Source organism: Dendrobates tinctorius, unplaced genomic scaffold, assembly GCF_039654945.1.
Source record: "Dendrobates tinctorius isolate UK_male_01 unplaced genomic scaffold, ASM3965494v1 ptg000156l, whole genome shotgun sequence".
NCBI lineage: Eukaryota > Metazoa > Chordata > Amphibia > Anura > Dendrobatidae > Dendrobates > Dendrobates tinctorius.
In genome coordinates, this window is record NW_027361823.1 from 6,952,304 (window position 1) to 6,969,298 (window position 16,995).

The 16,995-nt window shown below is 45.6% G+C and overlaps 2 protein-coding genes across 3 annotated transcripts in view; one reads left to right on the forward strand and one right to left on the reverse strand.

Annotated features, from left to right (window-relative positions):
• Positions 1 to 16,995, reverse strand: part of LOC141051301 (AMSH-like protease) — a 153,381-nt gene that overhangs the window by 135,740 nt on the left and 646 nt on the right. The window contains exon 1 of one of the 2 annotated variants that reach the window (XM_073548192.1): positions 2,827 to 3,176. The exons of the other annotated variant lie outside the window; for it this stretch is intronic. The gene's annotated coding sequence lies outside the window, so the exon portion shown is untranslated. Of the gene's footprint in view, positions 1 to 2,826; positions 3,177 to 16,995 lie in introns of those variants that run through there. 2 annotated transcript variants of the gene reach the window in all.
• Positions 1 to 16,995, forward strand: part of ANKRD22 (ankyrin repeat domain 22) — a 66,468-nt gene that overhangs the window by 7,250 nt on the left and 42,223 nt on the right. The gene's annotated exons all lie outside the window — the stretch shown is intronic.

Here is a 16,995-nt window from a genome sequence, read left to right on the forward strand (position 1 = left end):
TGATACAGTGGAGATTTATCAATAATGTTGCAGTGATCGTCATGCCGGTCTATCACACTAATGTAGTGTTTGTTGGCTGCTCAGAGAATTGCCTAGACTGGATACGTTCCAGCTGATATGTTTAGGTCAATTTTCAGCATCTAACATAAAGGTTTTTATTGCATGACAGTAAGCAGAGATTTTGAAAATGGAGATAAACAATATTTGCTATTATGCATGTACCAGATATGATGACAGTCAGAGACAGGTTAGCATTACCATTAGTTACACAACGTCAGGCTTTATATACAGAATGCTATCACTAGAGTAAATAGTTTCCACAGCTCATCGGGACCATGCTGTACGGGAATCCACAATTATCTACTAAACACTGGCCACCCAGGCCATAAAGAACAAGCATCTGGAATTTAATATAATGGGACATGGCTTCATCACATGCCGGCTGATGAGTAAATAGGATGATGGAGCTCCGCAGTTTTCATTAACAGTTCAGGTCAGATAAGTCACAATGGCAGCACGGTGCCACCTCTCAGGGTAAAGACAATGAAGTCTGCCACCATTTGTGGACGTCGGCTCAGAAGTTTTAAGCTGTTAATGACTATTACAAGTAGACACAATTGTATCTGACACAGGGATGAAAGTATGCTGATGGTAATAGATCACCAGCTATTGCATTAAAATATTACTTTCATTAAATTATGACTCATCTTTACAAAATGCACGATAGTATTATATCCTGTACAGCAGCACGCTGCTCAGTGGTTAGCGCTGCAGTCTCTGACCACTGGGGTCCTGGGTTCAAATCCCACAGATGTTGAATTAGATCTTAGCCTACTTAAAAAATATTGTATGGTAAAACTATGTGTAGCGTTTTGTTTGACAATTTATAAAAAGAAAAACGAATTATTGGGAAATATGTAGAATTATATAAACAGTCATCCAGCCACAAACATAAAAAAGGACATCAAAATATAAACTTGGCTTTAGGACAGGGGTGCACAACCTGTAGAACAGGTTACCTTCCTGTGCAGCCAACCATTCGCTGACAGACTTGCTTGACCATGTCTAATGACTAAATATATGTATTTTCTATGTGACGAAGGAGAGGTGTGGTGCAGAGATGGACTGATTTTTAACGACTTGTCCATCTCTAGGAACCCTAGAAATGTGGGGGCTATTGGCCTCCATATGGTACTTGATGGTAGATGAGGCGCAGAAGTGGCCCCGTGCATTATAGTTTACAACTGTTTTGGCCACTCTTAAAAATTACAATGGGTAAAGTAGCATGCATGGCCTCTTCATTCACAGCCTAGGAATAGGGGAGAAGATGGGTCCCCGTACAACCATTAAGTGATGGTCCTGGAAGAAGTTCTTGCCATTTATCACAAATTCTTTCAGCATGCCCTAATATCTCAGATGGTAATACCGACTGTGTGCAGCCATTGCAATTGGTTGCTTTGGAGCAGAAATTATTGTCCACTCTTCCTCAAAGGCCTCATTCTCACATCTGTGTTACCCAAAGAAGTTCTATCCATTTTTTTTTTTTTTTTTTGTCTTTCTTGGCTAGAACACGTACCCGTAATCTATGGTGATCTTCACGTCTCCGGTATCGCTCATGAAAAGGGCCAATACAAGTCTATAGGTCGGCGAAAAAACACGTACAGCACACGGATGGCATCACGTACAGTCCATGTGCTGTCCGCATTTAACCTTGCAAGTGTAGAAGTCTTGGAATTTGTCAATCCATCCGTGAAAAACGACGGCACCCTGATGGTGAAGAACGGACGCCTGGACGGCACCCTGATGGTGAAGAACGGACGCCTGGACGGCACCCTGATGGTGAAGAACGGACGCCTGGACGGCACCCTGATGGTGAAGAACGGACGCCTGGACGGCACCCTGATGGTGAAGAACGGACGCCTGGACGGCACCCTGATGGTGAAGAACGGACGCCTGGACGGCACCCTGATGGTGAAGAACGGACGCCTGGACGGCACCCTGATGGTGAAGAACGGACGCCTGGACGGCACCCTGATGGTGAGAAGAACGGACGCCTGGACGGCACCCTGATGGTGAAAAAAACGGACAAGTGGACGGCACCCTGATGGTGAAGAACGGACGCCTGGACGGCACCCTGATGGTGAAAAAAACGGACAAGTGGACGGCACCCTGATGGTGAAAAAAACGGACAAGTGGACGGCATACTGATCCAAAACGCTGTTTATACTGGTACAATTTTTTCAGAGACGTGTGAATGAGACCTAAGAGGTGACACTGGAATCGTGTCATGCAAAAGGGAGCACTAACTTACCCCACGAGAACTGATCTTGTAGTAGTTATTGGCAAGGAAGGGGGATTTTGAGGTTGCAATGTTTGCGTTACCATTTTCATGTATGTAGTATCTGCATATAACACTTGTTGGTTTCGGCATGTACTTGTAGGAGAGACAGATGCGAGAAATAGGATGAGGGTTAGTTTATAAAAGTACCACGCTCCTTATTAGCACACATGAAATTGCCCTTTAACTACTTGTCCTTCCCAATGTCACCACTGACCATGCGGCGCCACATCAGTCTGGTACAGAAGTCACAGCATATCAGCCCGACAGCCATCTGGATAGGAAAAGGTTTCGGCATACCGAACTTTATCAGTCTCAGCGCCAGATATATTACATACCCCCCAACCTATTTTCTACCAACTAAAGGGCTGCACAGAGTAGAGTGTAAGCTCTGAGGAGCAGCCTCCTCCTTCTGCATGAACAGCTGTTGTCATTCTTCGTCCCCAGCCCGCCGCCAGCGTCCTCACCCAATCCGTGGTCTGACTTACCCACACCGCAGCCTTGGCTTGTCATCAGCCGCTCTGCTCTCCCGGCTTTTGCTGGAAAGAACTGCAGCTTTTTGTGACAGCACAGAGTGAAATGCCAGCAGCAGCAGCAGCCGCCCGGCCGTGTCCCCACCTCTCTCCAGCCTTCGATGGAATGGCTTGTTTACCAGATGTTGCTTTTATGTGCACGTGGTGTCAATTCTGTAATAGCAACACCCCCCCCGACTCGGAAAAGGGGTCTGCACCCTGGGACCCGAGCCTGCGGCGGTGAGAGCCGGGCTGATTGCTGAGAAGGAAGCCTCTCCCTCCCCGGGAAGCGCCAGGTCTGCAGCTGCTCATTGCCGCCTCCTGTGACAGGGCCATGAGGAGGCATCACCGCGCCGGATTCACACCACTTCTTGTATTCCTAGGGTTGTGGCCCCGCTGCTCTTTATACTCCACATTTATCAGTCCGAGGCCAGGGATCGACCCCAGTGACACCTACCACATGACTCTAAAATGCCGCACATCCCTGCAGCCGTCTAATCGTACTGCTAGAAAGCCAAATCTGACCAAGACATTAATGTCCGGCAGCTGTGACCCGCAAGCCGCACCGCTGGATCGCAACTGGGGAAATTCACCTTTCCTCTCGCGCATCCCATTTAGAAAAAGAAATATGGCACTCCTGTACACGACAGTGTGCGGTCTGACTGATGCAGATGAGCGCAGAGCCCCCCTGACCACCATCAGCTCCGGATAGGCTTCGTTTTACAATGGAAGAATTTTCTTCCAGTTGACTCTTACCAATGGAACTCTGCTGGTACAAAGCCATGCTCGGGTCAGGGGAGGCGCCAGCCAGTCCCAACAATGCGATTGGCCATCTGTACGCGCACTTAAAGGGAATCTGTCAGTAGGATCAACCCTCCTAAACTGTCTATATGGGCATGTGGGTCACAGGAAGCTGAATAAAATGATGCCTTGGTATCTGCGATCTGATGTCTTATTCCCGAGATATCTACATTTTCCTTAATATGTAAATGAGCTTCTCAAGACTGTGGGCCGGACACTAATCTGCATGAGAATCTGCTCCAGAGATGATTTTACATGAAGCATATAAAACCTACAAGAAACAAAATAGTTAGACAGACTCAAGGCTAGGTACACCACCTGGGGTATTAATACACATGTGATGTCATGGCAGTGTACACATGGAAACCAATGGGGGACAACTCAGAAGATTAGAAGGAAAAAAACCGAAATGATGTCCAATAATAGCAAATTTTATTCAAGTGAGTATAAATGAATATAAAAGGGGGGAAGGAAATCAATGCCAAAAGGGGCACAACACAGGGGACATAGAAATACAATGGTAAAAATGAAGTAAATACTAGAGAATGTAAAGATAAGCAAGATTAAGTATCTTGCATGAGGCAAACGCAAAGTGCCAGTGCATAAGAGTGCAAAATAATGCTCAGTAATATAAATATATATAAAAAAAAATTAATGAAAATGAATAAAGTGCAAATGCAAACTATATAGTAACTGTACAGCAATTATTAAATAGCAATATCACAGTGGATTCAGTGCAATAATGAATAATAAGTCACATAGGGGTTAAAAAGTAAAGAGGAGTGATGTGCTTAGTGCAATACCTCATGTGGCGATGGAATCCCCCGGGATTAGCCCACCCCGATGCGCGTTTCGGCGTTGCCTTAGTCTGCTCTCCTGATCTCACTGCAGAGCTGTGTGTGATTATACCTGACACATCTGCAGGTTCCTCTCAGATTCAGTCTCACAGGCAGACAGAGAAACAATACAGCAGAGCTGTGAGAGCTGCAGTAAATGTGTTTGTAAAGAGACAAAGTTCCGTTCTCCTGTTGGCCATAAAGCACCATTATCAAGGTGACTCTGATCGGGACGGTCCTATACTGCCTAATATTAAAATCCTCACCATGTGTCAGAATTAACTTCAGTGTGTGAATAAAGTCCATTTGTCTGCCCTTATTCACACACTGAGATCAATTCTGACACATGGTAAGGTTTTTAATATTAGACAGTGTAGGACCGTCCCGATCAGAGTTACCATGATGATGGTGGGACGGCTTTTATGATATTTTTGATCAAAACCAGTATTACTAAGAACCCTGCGTTATTTAGATGCACTTGCTTTAGTTACAGCAGGGTTTTTGTTTATTTTGTTTCTTGTAGGTTTTATTTGCTTTATGGCCAATGTGAACATGCTGCATGTATACCAACTTAATTCAAGCTCAATTTTTGTATTTTACATGAAGGTAGAGTTACCAATGTGAGACACGTAACTAACACAGAACAGGAGAACTGAACTCTGTCTCTTTACAAACACATTTGCTGCAGCTCTCACAGCTCTGCTGCATTGTATCACTGTCTGCCTGTGAGCTGGAAGCTGAGAGGAACCTGCAGATGTGTCAGGTATAATCACACACAGCTCTGCAGTGAGATCAGGAGAGCAGAGAGGCCATCACACTGGTAATGCCCCTTTTCATTTACAGTAAGTCCTGGAGGCAGCTTCTCTGGCAGATCAATGTCTGGCCCACAGATCTTAACAGCTCATTTATATGCAAGAAAAAGTTCTCTGGATTAAGACATCAGATTGTGGATATGAATGCATCATTTTATTCAGCTTATTGTGACCTGTATGTCCATATAGACATCTTAGGAGGGTTGATCCTACTGACAGATTCCTATTAGTGTTTTTCACCCTTAGGTCGGGATCCCACATGTGAGAAACACAGCCGAGTCTCGCATGGTAATACCCGACACTCGGGAGCGGAGCGTGCCGCTCCATGTATTGCTATGCGGCCGCATACTCCGCTCCCGAGTGCCGGGTATTGACATGCAAGACTTGGCCGTGTTTCTCACATGTGGGTTCCCAGCCTAAGATTAATACATATACAATAAGGGAGGATGTTTGTGTAGAATTAAGGACTACAGTGTTTATAATATAAATGGAGGTCTATGTATATAATAAGGGATGAGGGGGGAGGGGAAAAATGAAGCTTATCTGGATAGCTGACCCGTGTTTTCATAGAATCATAGAATGGTAGAGTTGGAAGGGACCTCCTGGGCCATCTGGTCCAACCCCCTGCTCAAAGCAGGATTCGCTAAATCATCCTAGTCAGATGTCTGTCCAGCCTCTGTTTGAAGACTTCCATTGAAGGAGAACTCACCACTTCTCGTGGCAGCTTGTTCCACTCATTGATCACCCTCACTGTCAAAAAGTTAGAGTGACCAATGCCATGTAAGAATTTCACCATGTGAAACTATACCTCCCAGTATAACCCCCACAATGGAAAGAGTTGTCCTTGTTTTACAAGCAAGAATGTTATCAACCATCATGACTCCGCAGACCGTACAGTGATTAGAGGCAAAACAAACCTGTACCTTACCGATGACTCCACTCTGGAGTCACTTTCTATCTTTTCTTTTTGGTTCTCAACCTGTTCTTAACATGTGTAATGAACCCTGGCTCCTGGCCACGGCTTGGCAGAGTTCACTGCTCCTAGCTGGAACGGGTATGTATGTGCCAAAAGTAGCATCATTGGGTGCAACCTCAGGTTGTGCCAAAATTTTGCAGTCTTACAAAATCTTTTATGCCAGGTTTTGGAGTAATTACTTTGATAAATCAGAACCAAACACAATTTATGTTTTGGGCTCGTTGGCATTTTTTATCATCACCTAGCATGCTTTATGCATGTTTTCTCTTCAGCTATTACACTCAAGAGACTCAAAAATTGTACAAAATAACACAAATTAAAGGGAACTTGAAGTCTAAAAATGCTATTCACTTGCAGATATAACAGTAATCTGCAGGTTAATGACACTTAAAACCATGTCTGTCAGAATTACTTGAGCATCAGATAAAGGCTGGGATCACCCATGCGAGAAACACTGCCGAGTCTCACATGATAATACCCGTAAGCCTGTCAGACATGATCTAAATGTTATTAACCTGCAGATTACTACTATGTAGGTAAATAGTGCTTTTTTGGAAATGACAGGCCCCTAAAATGTTTGTAAAAGATGCCATTTGGTCGCCCTCCCAGGGCTGTGGGGTACTCTGTGCCGGGCCGGTGTCATGGGGGTGATGTGTCACAGCAGCGGTGACCCGGTCCGTGGCCCTGGGCGCCCAATATCAATGGCGGTGATGTTTGTAATGTAAAGTTCGTGACGCCACCCATAGCCAACGCTGCATGCAGATCCGCTGGGACTCCACAGGTGGAGCTGTAGCCCCAGGGCAGTGTAGGTGCAATGGATGAGTAGAGGCACGGAATGGGGTGGATGTTGGTACCCAGATGTAGCGGTGCTGAAGGTGTTAGCGGCGAATGAATGGAGGACACCAGAGCTTGCAGTTTCAAAGCTTTACTCACAGTTCTTGGTACCCACTGGTGCCTGCCTCCATGCCGTGTCCTCCAGGGTAGAGACTCAATCAACCTCCCGGGCAAGTCAGAGTTCTCCCCTCCAACACTCCGCCAACATGTACCCTTCCTGAACGACTCCTCTATTGCGCCTATTAGTGTGAAGAGCTCCAGTACTGTGGTACTCTGAAGTTCCTCCTGTCAGATGTTCCTAACAACTCTACTTGTATGACAGACAGCTGTAGCCTGATCAGGGACCTCTTGGATCCCGGCTCTCTATCCGTGTTGCTGTTGTGTCCCAAGTCTTGGATGGGAGTAGTGCATTTACAGCCAACTACTCCACCGGTGTCTGCTGCAGAACCATAAGCGTCCGTACAACCTCGGGGACCGGGCCCCGGCCTTGCGCTGAGAATCTATAGGCAGGGTTCCTCTTCCAACCCACAACTCCTCTCTGTTCTCCTACTCCTTCGTCCCGTACTTGTCTTTCTCTCTTATGGAAATGCAGGTTACAGGTCTACATCTCTCTCTCCTTCTATTTCGTTCCACGGGAGATGTTCCACTAAGACCAGTCCTCAGCCTCTCCTGACTGACTGTCTTCCTCCGCCTCACTCCCGTCAGGCGGACCTGCTGTCCGCCTGCTCTCTCTCTCTCTCAGACCCTCGTCTGACTTCTCTGGGACTCACCCCAGACTGACCTTCCTGTCAGACTGACCTCTAATTCTATCTTTCCCCTTCTTTTTATACTAACTCCACCCACCTCCCAGCACATCTCGTGTTACGAAGCAGGGTTTCACGAAGGGTGCTCTGCTACCCCCAGCCTGGAGCTGCTAGGTGGATCTACTGAACTATCCTGTGTGTGGGATGCAGGTGTTGGAGTGAGGAAAGGAGTTCCCAACTTACCTAGGTGGTGGGGCAATACACCTTAGGAGAAGGTGCAGTACCTCTGTGGCGACTGAGCCTCAGGGGCGCCACACCATAAAAAGAAGCTTCAGGCTGCAGGGTACTTTAGAATACTCTCAATATGTGATAGTGGCATTTTCCATTTCATGATTCTCCTGAAAGTCGTGAACAGATCACATATCTATGTTTTATTAAACCATAAGCACAGAGAGGTAAACTAGGTCTATAGCAGAATATACCTGTGTGCATGCCACCTTACGCAGATTTTACACTTGTGTCGCAAACAGCTGTGCCATAAAATTGGTTTACTTAATGTAGCGACAGCTCAAATGTATAATATATTACAGTTCTAGAAATATGAATGTTATCTGGCCCCGGTGCGAACTTTAAAATGGGGGCTCCGCACACCTCATACACGCGCGGCTCCGCTCCGCACACCTCGTACACGCGCGGCTCCGCTCCGCACACCTCGTACACGTGCGGCTCCGCTCCGCACACCTCGTACACGCGCGGCTCCGCTCCGCACACCTCGTACACGCGCGGCTCCGCTCCGCACACCTCGTACACGCGCGGCTCCGCTCCGCACACCTCGTACACGCGCGGCTCCGCACACCTCGTACACACGCGGCTCTGCTACATCCACCCTGTAAACCCCCCCCCCACCCACCTTACACATAAACTTACCCTCATCCGGCACCATGGCAACCAGCACAGCAGAGTCCTGCATCACCGAGGCTTCTGATCATGTGACCCCTGACTTCTCCCCTCCTGTGACCTCATCACAGGTCCTGCGTGCACAGAGCAGCCATCGCAAAGCACGGAGCTGCACAGCCAATGAGCGGCTGTAGCTCCCAGAGCCTGCTACTCCCCTAACTCGAGATCGGACCCCTAAGCACTGTGGGCCTGGTCGCAGCTGCGACTGCTGCGACCATGGTGTTTATGCCCCTGTCTGGTCCTATTACATAGAACATGCAATATTTGTAGGGCTCGTCCATACTTGAGCATAACACGGTTGAGTGCTGTGTGATGTTTTATCAGATAGCACTTGGCCCAATGTTATACTATGGGGTAGTACAGATCACGCGCACCCATACATTTCTATGAGTGCGTATGAAACATCAGACTGCACTCAGATGTCAACCAAGTGCAGCCCGATTTACGCTCATATCGACGATGGAGAAATTAAGTTCAGTCTCCTCCACGCTTGTGCCGCGATTCTCCCATGCGAGAGAATCGGATCACACTTATACCACTCTGATTAAACTGACAGAGTTTGAGCTCGGTGACCTTAGCATGAGAGAATGTACACCGATGAGAACGTCAACTTCCAAATTGACCACTAACATTTGAAACCTTCAGGTTTTGCCAGCAGCGCGTTGTGTGGCTCATTATACTCTTCATGGATGACGCCATCTGGTGGCAGAAAATATTGACATATTGCGCTCACATTAATTTGAAAGGAAATTTAATCGAAAAAAAAAAGTAAAAATAATCTGACTGCTGCAGTTCCCACTGATCATGAGAATGAGAGGCCTGTGTGCTCGGTTTGCATTGAGCAAGTGCATAGCAGTTCCATCTAATAAAGATGAAGACGGACGAGTTCTAGATATAATAATGATATATTCTGCAGCACTTGACAATATAAAGGGGCGCGTACAGACAATATAAGACGTAACAACTCAAACTAGAAGAGTGAGGGTCCGGCTCGCAAGCTTCCAATCCATCAGGATATAGGGGTCATACAAGGTCATAAGCCGCTTGTATTGTACAGTCAGGCCGTCAGTACAATGAACAAATAAGTATTCACATAAACCCGTCATGTGTCTGTATGTGTCCAGATTCAAAGTGCTGCTGAGAGCATGGAGGGGGAGAGAGAACAAGGAGCAGTTGTATTGGGGAGATGAGGCCCTGTAAAGTGATGTGTTTTAAAACTGTGGATGCTGGGAAGGAACTGGATTTTATGTTCCAGTTCAGAACGAGCGTAGCTGGAGAGAAGTCCGAGGCTACGTGCTCACGGTCAGGAATAGCAGTGTTGTGTGTGTGGAGCAAAATGCTGCTTTCTACATTAGATTTATAGAAATCCCATGTCCACTGTTCTATTTAATGCTGCGTAATCTTGTAACAAGGGGAACCGGAAGGGGGGAGGTAGTTGTGGCCGAGTTATTTAAAGGCACAGTACACAGACTGAGTCCACTGAGCCAACAGTCAGCGAGCACCCCCGACCCCTTTTATATAAATAGACGGGACCAACACAGCTTTTCCCACAGTTTAACTTGTTCTCTCTCTGTTCACGGTAGTCCAAGCGAATTAGAGTCTAAGAAGGCAACTGTTGTCCAACTTTTTAACCCCTTACCTACAATGGACGTACTATTCCGTCCATGTGACCCTGGACCTAATTACCATGGACGGAATATTACGTCCCAGCGATCAGCGGCGCCCACGTGGTGAGCGCCGCTGATCGCGGCCGGATGTCAGCTGATTATCACAGCTGACACCCGGCACAATGTGTCAGGGGCGGTCCCGACACGATAACTCCTTGTACACCGCGATCAAACACAATCGCGGTGTATCGGGGATTAAAGGGAAGCATCGGCAGGGAGGGGGCTCCCTCTGTGCTTCCCTGAGCCCCCCACGGCAGCGCAATGTGCAGCGCTTCTGCGGGGGTCTCTTTCCCTACAGGCCCCCGGATCCAAGATGGCGACGGGGACCTTCAGGGGCCTGTAGGGAGCTGGCTTCCTCAGTGCCTGAAAAGCGCAGGCATGAGGAAGTCTGCAGAACTGCCTGTGACAGATCGCTGATCTCTCACAGTGATCTGTGATGTGACAGATCAGCGATCTGTCACAGGACAGTGATGTCCCACCTGGGACAAGGTAATAAAGTAAAAAAAAAGTGTTAAAAATAATTTAAAAAAAAATCACTAAATTAGTAAAAAAAAGAAAAATATTCCCCAATAAATCAATTTTTTCAAAATAAAAAAAACAATAAAAGTACACATATTTGGTATCGCCGCGTCTGAAGCGACCCGCCCTATAAAACTGTCCCATTAGTCAACCCTTTCACGAACCCCGTAAAAAAAAAAAAAAAAAAACAAAGCAAAAAATAATGATTTATTATCATACCACCGAACAAAAAGTGCAATAACGCGCGATCAAAAAGACGCATATAAATATCCATGGTACCGCTGAAAACGTCATCTTGTCCCGCAAAAAACGAGCCGCCATACAGCATCATCAGCGAAAAAATAAAAAAGTTATAGTTCGCAGAATAAAGCGATGCAAAAATAATTATTTTTTTATATAAAATTGTTTTCATTGCAAAAAACCGACAAAACCTAAAAAAACGACCTAAATGAGGTATCGCTGTAACCGTACCGACCCGAAGAATAAAACCGCTTTATCAATTTTACCGCACGCAGAACGGTGTAAACGCACGCCCCCAAAAGAAATTCATGAAACGCTGGTTTTTGTTCATTCTGCGTCCCAAAAATCGGAATAAAAAGCGATCAAAAAATGTCACGTGCCCGAAAATGGTACCAATGAAAACATCAACTCGTCCCGCAAAAAATAAGACTTCACATGACTCGGTGGGTCAAAATACGGAAAAATTATAGCTCACAATATGTGGTGATGCAAAAACTAGTTTTACAATAAAAAGCGTCTTTTAGCGTGTGACAACTGCCAAATATAAAAACCGCCATAAATAGTAAATCAAACCCCCCGTTATCACCCCCTTAGTTAGGGAAAAATAATACAATTAAAAGAAAATGTATTTATTTCCATTTTGCCATTAGGGCTAGGGTTAGGGCTAGGGTTAGGGCTCAGATTAGGGTTAGGGGTGTGTTGGGGTTAGGGTTGGAGTTATAATTGGGGGGTTTCCACTGTTTGGGCACATCAGGTGCTCTCCAAATGCAACATGGCGTCTGATCTCAATTCCAGCCAATTCTGCGTTGAAAAAGTCAAATGGTGCTCCTTCCCTTCCAAGCTCTGCCATGCGCCCAAACAGTGTTTTACCCCCACATATGGGGTATCAGCCTACTCAGGACAAATTACAAAACAACTTTTGGGGTCCAATTTCTCCTGTTACCCTTAGGAAAATAAAAAATTGGGGGCAAAAATATCATTTTTGCGGAAAAAAATGATTTTATTTTCACGCCCAGGCGTTATAAACTTCTGTGAAGCACTTGGGGGTTCAAAGTGCTCACCACACATCTAGATAAGTTCCGTGGGGGGTCTAGTTTCCAAAATGGGGTCACTTGTGAGGGGTTTCAATAGTTTAGGTACATCAGGGGCTCTCCAAACGCACATGACACCCGCAGACCAATCCATCAAAGTCTGCATTCCAAAACGTCACTACTTCCCTTCCGAGCCCCGACGTGTGCCCATACAGTAGTTTTCTCCCACATATGAGGTATCGGCGTACTCAGGACAAATTGGACAACAACTTTTGGGGTCCAATTTCTCCTGTTACCCTTGGGAAAATAAAAAATTTGGAGACTAATTGATCATGTTTGTGGAAAAAATAAGATTTTTTTATTTTCACGCCCGGGCGTTATAAACTTCTGTGAAGCACTGGGGGGTTCAAAGTGCTCACCACACATCTAGATAAGTTCCTTGGGGGGTCTAGTTTCCAAAATGGTGTCATTTGTGGGGGGTTTCTACTGTTTTGGTACATCAGGGGCTTTCCAAACGCGACATGGTGTCCGATCTCAATTCCAGCCAAAAACGTCAAATGGTGCTGCTTCCCTTCCGAGCTCTGCCATGCGCCCAAATAGTGGTTTACCCCCACATGTGGGGTATCAGCGCACTCAGGATAAATTGCAAAATATCTTTTAGGGTCCTGTTACTCTTGGAAAAATAAGAATTGAGGGTGAAAAGATCATTTTTGTGGAAAAAATATGATTTTTTAATTGTACCGCTGTACGTTATAAACTTCGGTGAAGCCCTTGTGGGTTCAAAGTTCTCACCACATATCTAGATAAGTTCCTTGGGGGGTCTAGTTTCCAAAATGGGGTCACTTGGGGGGGGTTTCCACTGTTTAGGCACATCAGGGGCTCTCCAAACGCGACATGGCGTCCGATCTGAATTCCAGCCATTTTTGCATTGAAAAAGTCAAACGGCGCTCCTTCCCTACTGAGGTCTCCCATGCGCCGAAACAGTGGTTCCCCCCCACATATCAGGTATCAGCGTACTCAGGACAAATTGCACAATAGCTTTTGCAGTCCAATTTCTCCTGTTACCCTTGGTAAAATAAAGAAAATTGAACCTGAAGTATTTTTTTTGTGAAAAAAAGTTAAATGTTCATTTTTTTTTTTTAAATATTCAAAAAATTCCTGTGACGCACCTAAAGGGTTAATAAACTTCTTGAATGTGGTTTTAAGCACCTTAAGGGGTGCAGTTTTTAGAATGGTGTCACTTTTGGGTATTTTCTATCATATAGACCCCTCAAAGTGGCTTTAAATGTGATGGGGTCCCTAAAAATAAAATGGTGTTGCAAAAATCAGAAATCGCTGGTCAATTTTTAACCCTTATAACTTCCTAACAAAAAAAAAATTTGGTTCCAAAATTGTGCTGATGTAAAGTAAACATGTGGGAAATGTTATTTATTAAGTTTTTTGTGTGCCATATCTCTGTGATCTAAGGGCATAAAAATTCAAAGTTGGAAAATTGCGAAAATTTCAAAATTTTCGCCAAATTTCCATTTTTTTCACAAATAAGCGCAAGTTATTTGAATGAAATTTTACCACTAACATGAAGTACAATATGTCACGAGAAAACAATGTGTCAGAATCACCGGGATCCATGGAAGCGTTTCAGAGTTATGACCTCATAAAGGGACAGTGGTCAGAATTGTAAAAATTGGCACGGGAGTTAACGTGCAAACCACCCTTGGTAGTGAAGGGGTTAATGAACAGAAATGAAATAGTAGTAAAAGAGTATAACACTCGATTCCTGATCTCTCCCTGTCACTCTCTACAGCTGTACCCACAGCAGCTGCAGGAAACAAAGATCTACAGTAGTCCATGCGCTGGGATAACCCCTTCAGAAGAGGGGAGCCCTTCCAGGGTCCTGGGGTCCGTGTTGCAGTCTTTTTAGTCATTATGCTTAGTCCTTAGCCTGGGGCACCAGACCTCTCCCGTCCAGGGGGCTCTGGCAGTGCCCTGTCTGTAGTACACGTCTGACCTGGCCAACAATCTGCAGCTGGAGGTCCAGTCCCCTTATTTAACATATCCTGTCCCTAACTAAATTGGCATTAAAGGGAAACATACACATTATAAGACAGTACATTACAAGACAATAAACACATATAGAACATTACAGGCATATAACATATGTACATAAGAGGTGCATCAGGGTCACACGGCAGAAGGAGAGGGCGCGACTGAGGGGAACGGCCACCTCCTTACAATCTCGCCCACGGTGTGGGTTTACAAGCCACAGCATGGGAATTTCTGTAGCGGATACGCTAGTCTCCACTGCAGATTTTGACCAATCCGCATGTACTGACAAACAAATGCGGCAATTAGAATGCAGCGTTTTGGACCCAGTGGAAGTACGCTTCATCCTGATTATGTGGACTTAGCCTTGGAGCTGGGAGTGGGAGCATCACACTTAAGAGGATGTTAGTCTTGGGTCACTAGTGGAATGGAGAGCACAGGTAGGGTGGTAGACAGATGAGAGGAGATGTATGGTGGTGCAGAACTGTGGAGAACGTTGCAGGTGAGTGTGATAAGTTTATATTGGAATCTGCTGCAGATGGGCAACCAGTACAACGACTGCAACAGTGTGGTGGCATCAGTGTAGTGGATGGACAGAAATATGACCCTGGCTGTTTATTGGAGAGGAGAGTGTTTAGTAAGAAGCAGACTGATTAGTAGAGAACAGTCCAGACGGAATCAGTACATTAGTAAGAATTTTTGCAGTGTCAAGGGTCAGAGAAAGGTCTGATTTAATGAGTGGCTGTAAAAAAAAATAATAAAAAAAATGTAGGTGTACTCTATAGAGCTCTCAGAACAACACATTCCTGGTGAGAGATTCGCTTTAAAGGGAACCTGGTGCCCCTTGCCCTCCAGCCCAGCAGCATTCATCTTTGGATGACTAAATTGCCTCTCCAGTCTTGTATGATGATATTCAATTTAAAGTTTAAACATTTATAAGATCCACTTTTCCTGTGCTAACTTTGACTAATTGTTGGGGCGTTAGTTTCCTCAGACTAGTTGCCCTTCTTTCATGTTATTACGCTCCTGCGGGCAAAATAACATAATTTGCAAGATACAGCATCATCGCCAGCTCATGCAAATCTCACGCAGACCTGCCACTCATTTTGGCATTGTCACTATGCCTCTGTAGCCGGGTACACACCTCCCTGCTTCAGAGGTGCGTTGCACATGACCGGAAGCCATCTACTGAACTTCCAGTCATGTGCAGTGCGCCTCTGAAGCTGTAGAACCATACACCCAGCTACGGAGGCATAGCAACACTGCCAAAATAAGCGGCGAACATGCGCGAGATATCCAGGAGCTGGCGATGACGACAGCTCGTGAACATTGATATCAAGCTCAGAGGGGCGTCATAACATGGAAAGAGGGGTGACTAATGTGAGGCAACTAACCCCCCATTGACTATTCAAAGCCCTAATTAGCATTGGAAAAGGAGGCCTTATAAATGCTTTTTTTTTTATACATTTAGCTGAATAATGTTATACAGGGTTGGTTAGGCGGGGAATTTAGTCATCCAAAGGTGAATGCTGCTGGATTGGAGGGCATGGGGGACCTTTTTAAGGGCTCATTCACACTACTGTTTTTGGTCCAAGTGCTGTCCGTGAAAAAAAAGAGCAATTTTTTTTTTTTAGTTACCAGAACTGCATGTAAAAAAAATGGCAGCAGGCACTAGTTTGTTCTGTAAATTGGATGAGACTCAGTCCTTCAAGTTTATGGGTGTGTAAAAAGCAAAAAGATTGTCAGCGTATTCGGACCGAAATACGCCAAGTCTATGGGGGCGCAAAAAATACGGATTGGACACGGACCAGACGTGTGACTTGCGAGAAATACGCACCCGGTGTCCTTTAACAAAAGCCGGCAATTCAGTGCGCGATACAGTAAAATCACACTGACATGTTAAATAAAGAATAGAAAGAATATAGACACATTGAATACATATATATTATATAGTAATAGTAACAAACTACAGTTAGTTATAACAAATAATATTTCATATATATATATATAATGAGTGTATGGCCCCGCCCACTCCGCATAGCCAGATTCACTATAATATCCCACATCATCCCGTCACAGCCGCTGGACTGCTACCCCAAATATCCCACATCATCCCATCAGCCAGAGCCACCGGACTACTACCCCAAATATCCCACATCATCCCATCAGCCAGAGCCACCAAACTACTACCCCTAATATCCCACATCATCCCGTCAGCCAGGGCCACCAAACTACTACCCCAAATATCCCACATCATCCCGTCAGCCAGAGCCACCAACTACCACTAATATCCCACATCATCCCATCATAGCCGCCGGACTACTCCCCCTAATATCCCACATCCTGTCACCCAGAGCCACCGAAATACTACCCCTAATATCCCACATTATCCTGTCAGCCAGAGCCACCGGACTACTACCTCTAATATCCCACATCATCCTGTCAACCTGGGGTCAGAACCAGAGCGCTGAGTGGAACGGTCCTAACTTCCATACCGGGGATCCCTTTAAGAGAGGCCTGGCATCAGAACCAGAGCGCCGAGTGGATTTGCCCTGACTTCCATACCAATGACCGTTTAATAGAAGCCTGGGGTGAGAATCAGAATGCTGAGGGATTTACCCTAACTTACATACCGGAGATCCCTTTAAGAAAGGCCTGGGGTTAGTACCAAAGCGCAGAGTGGATT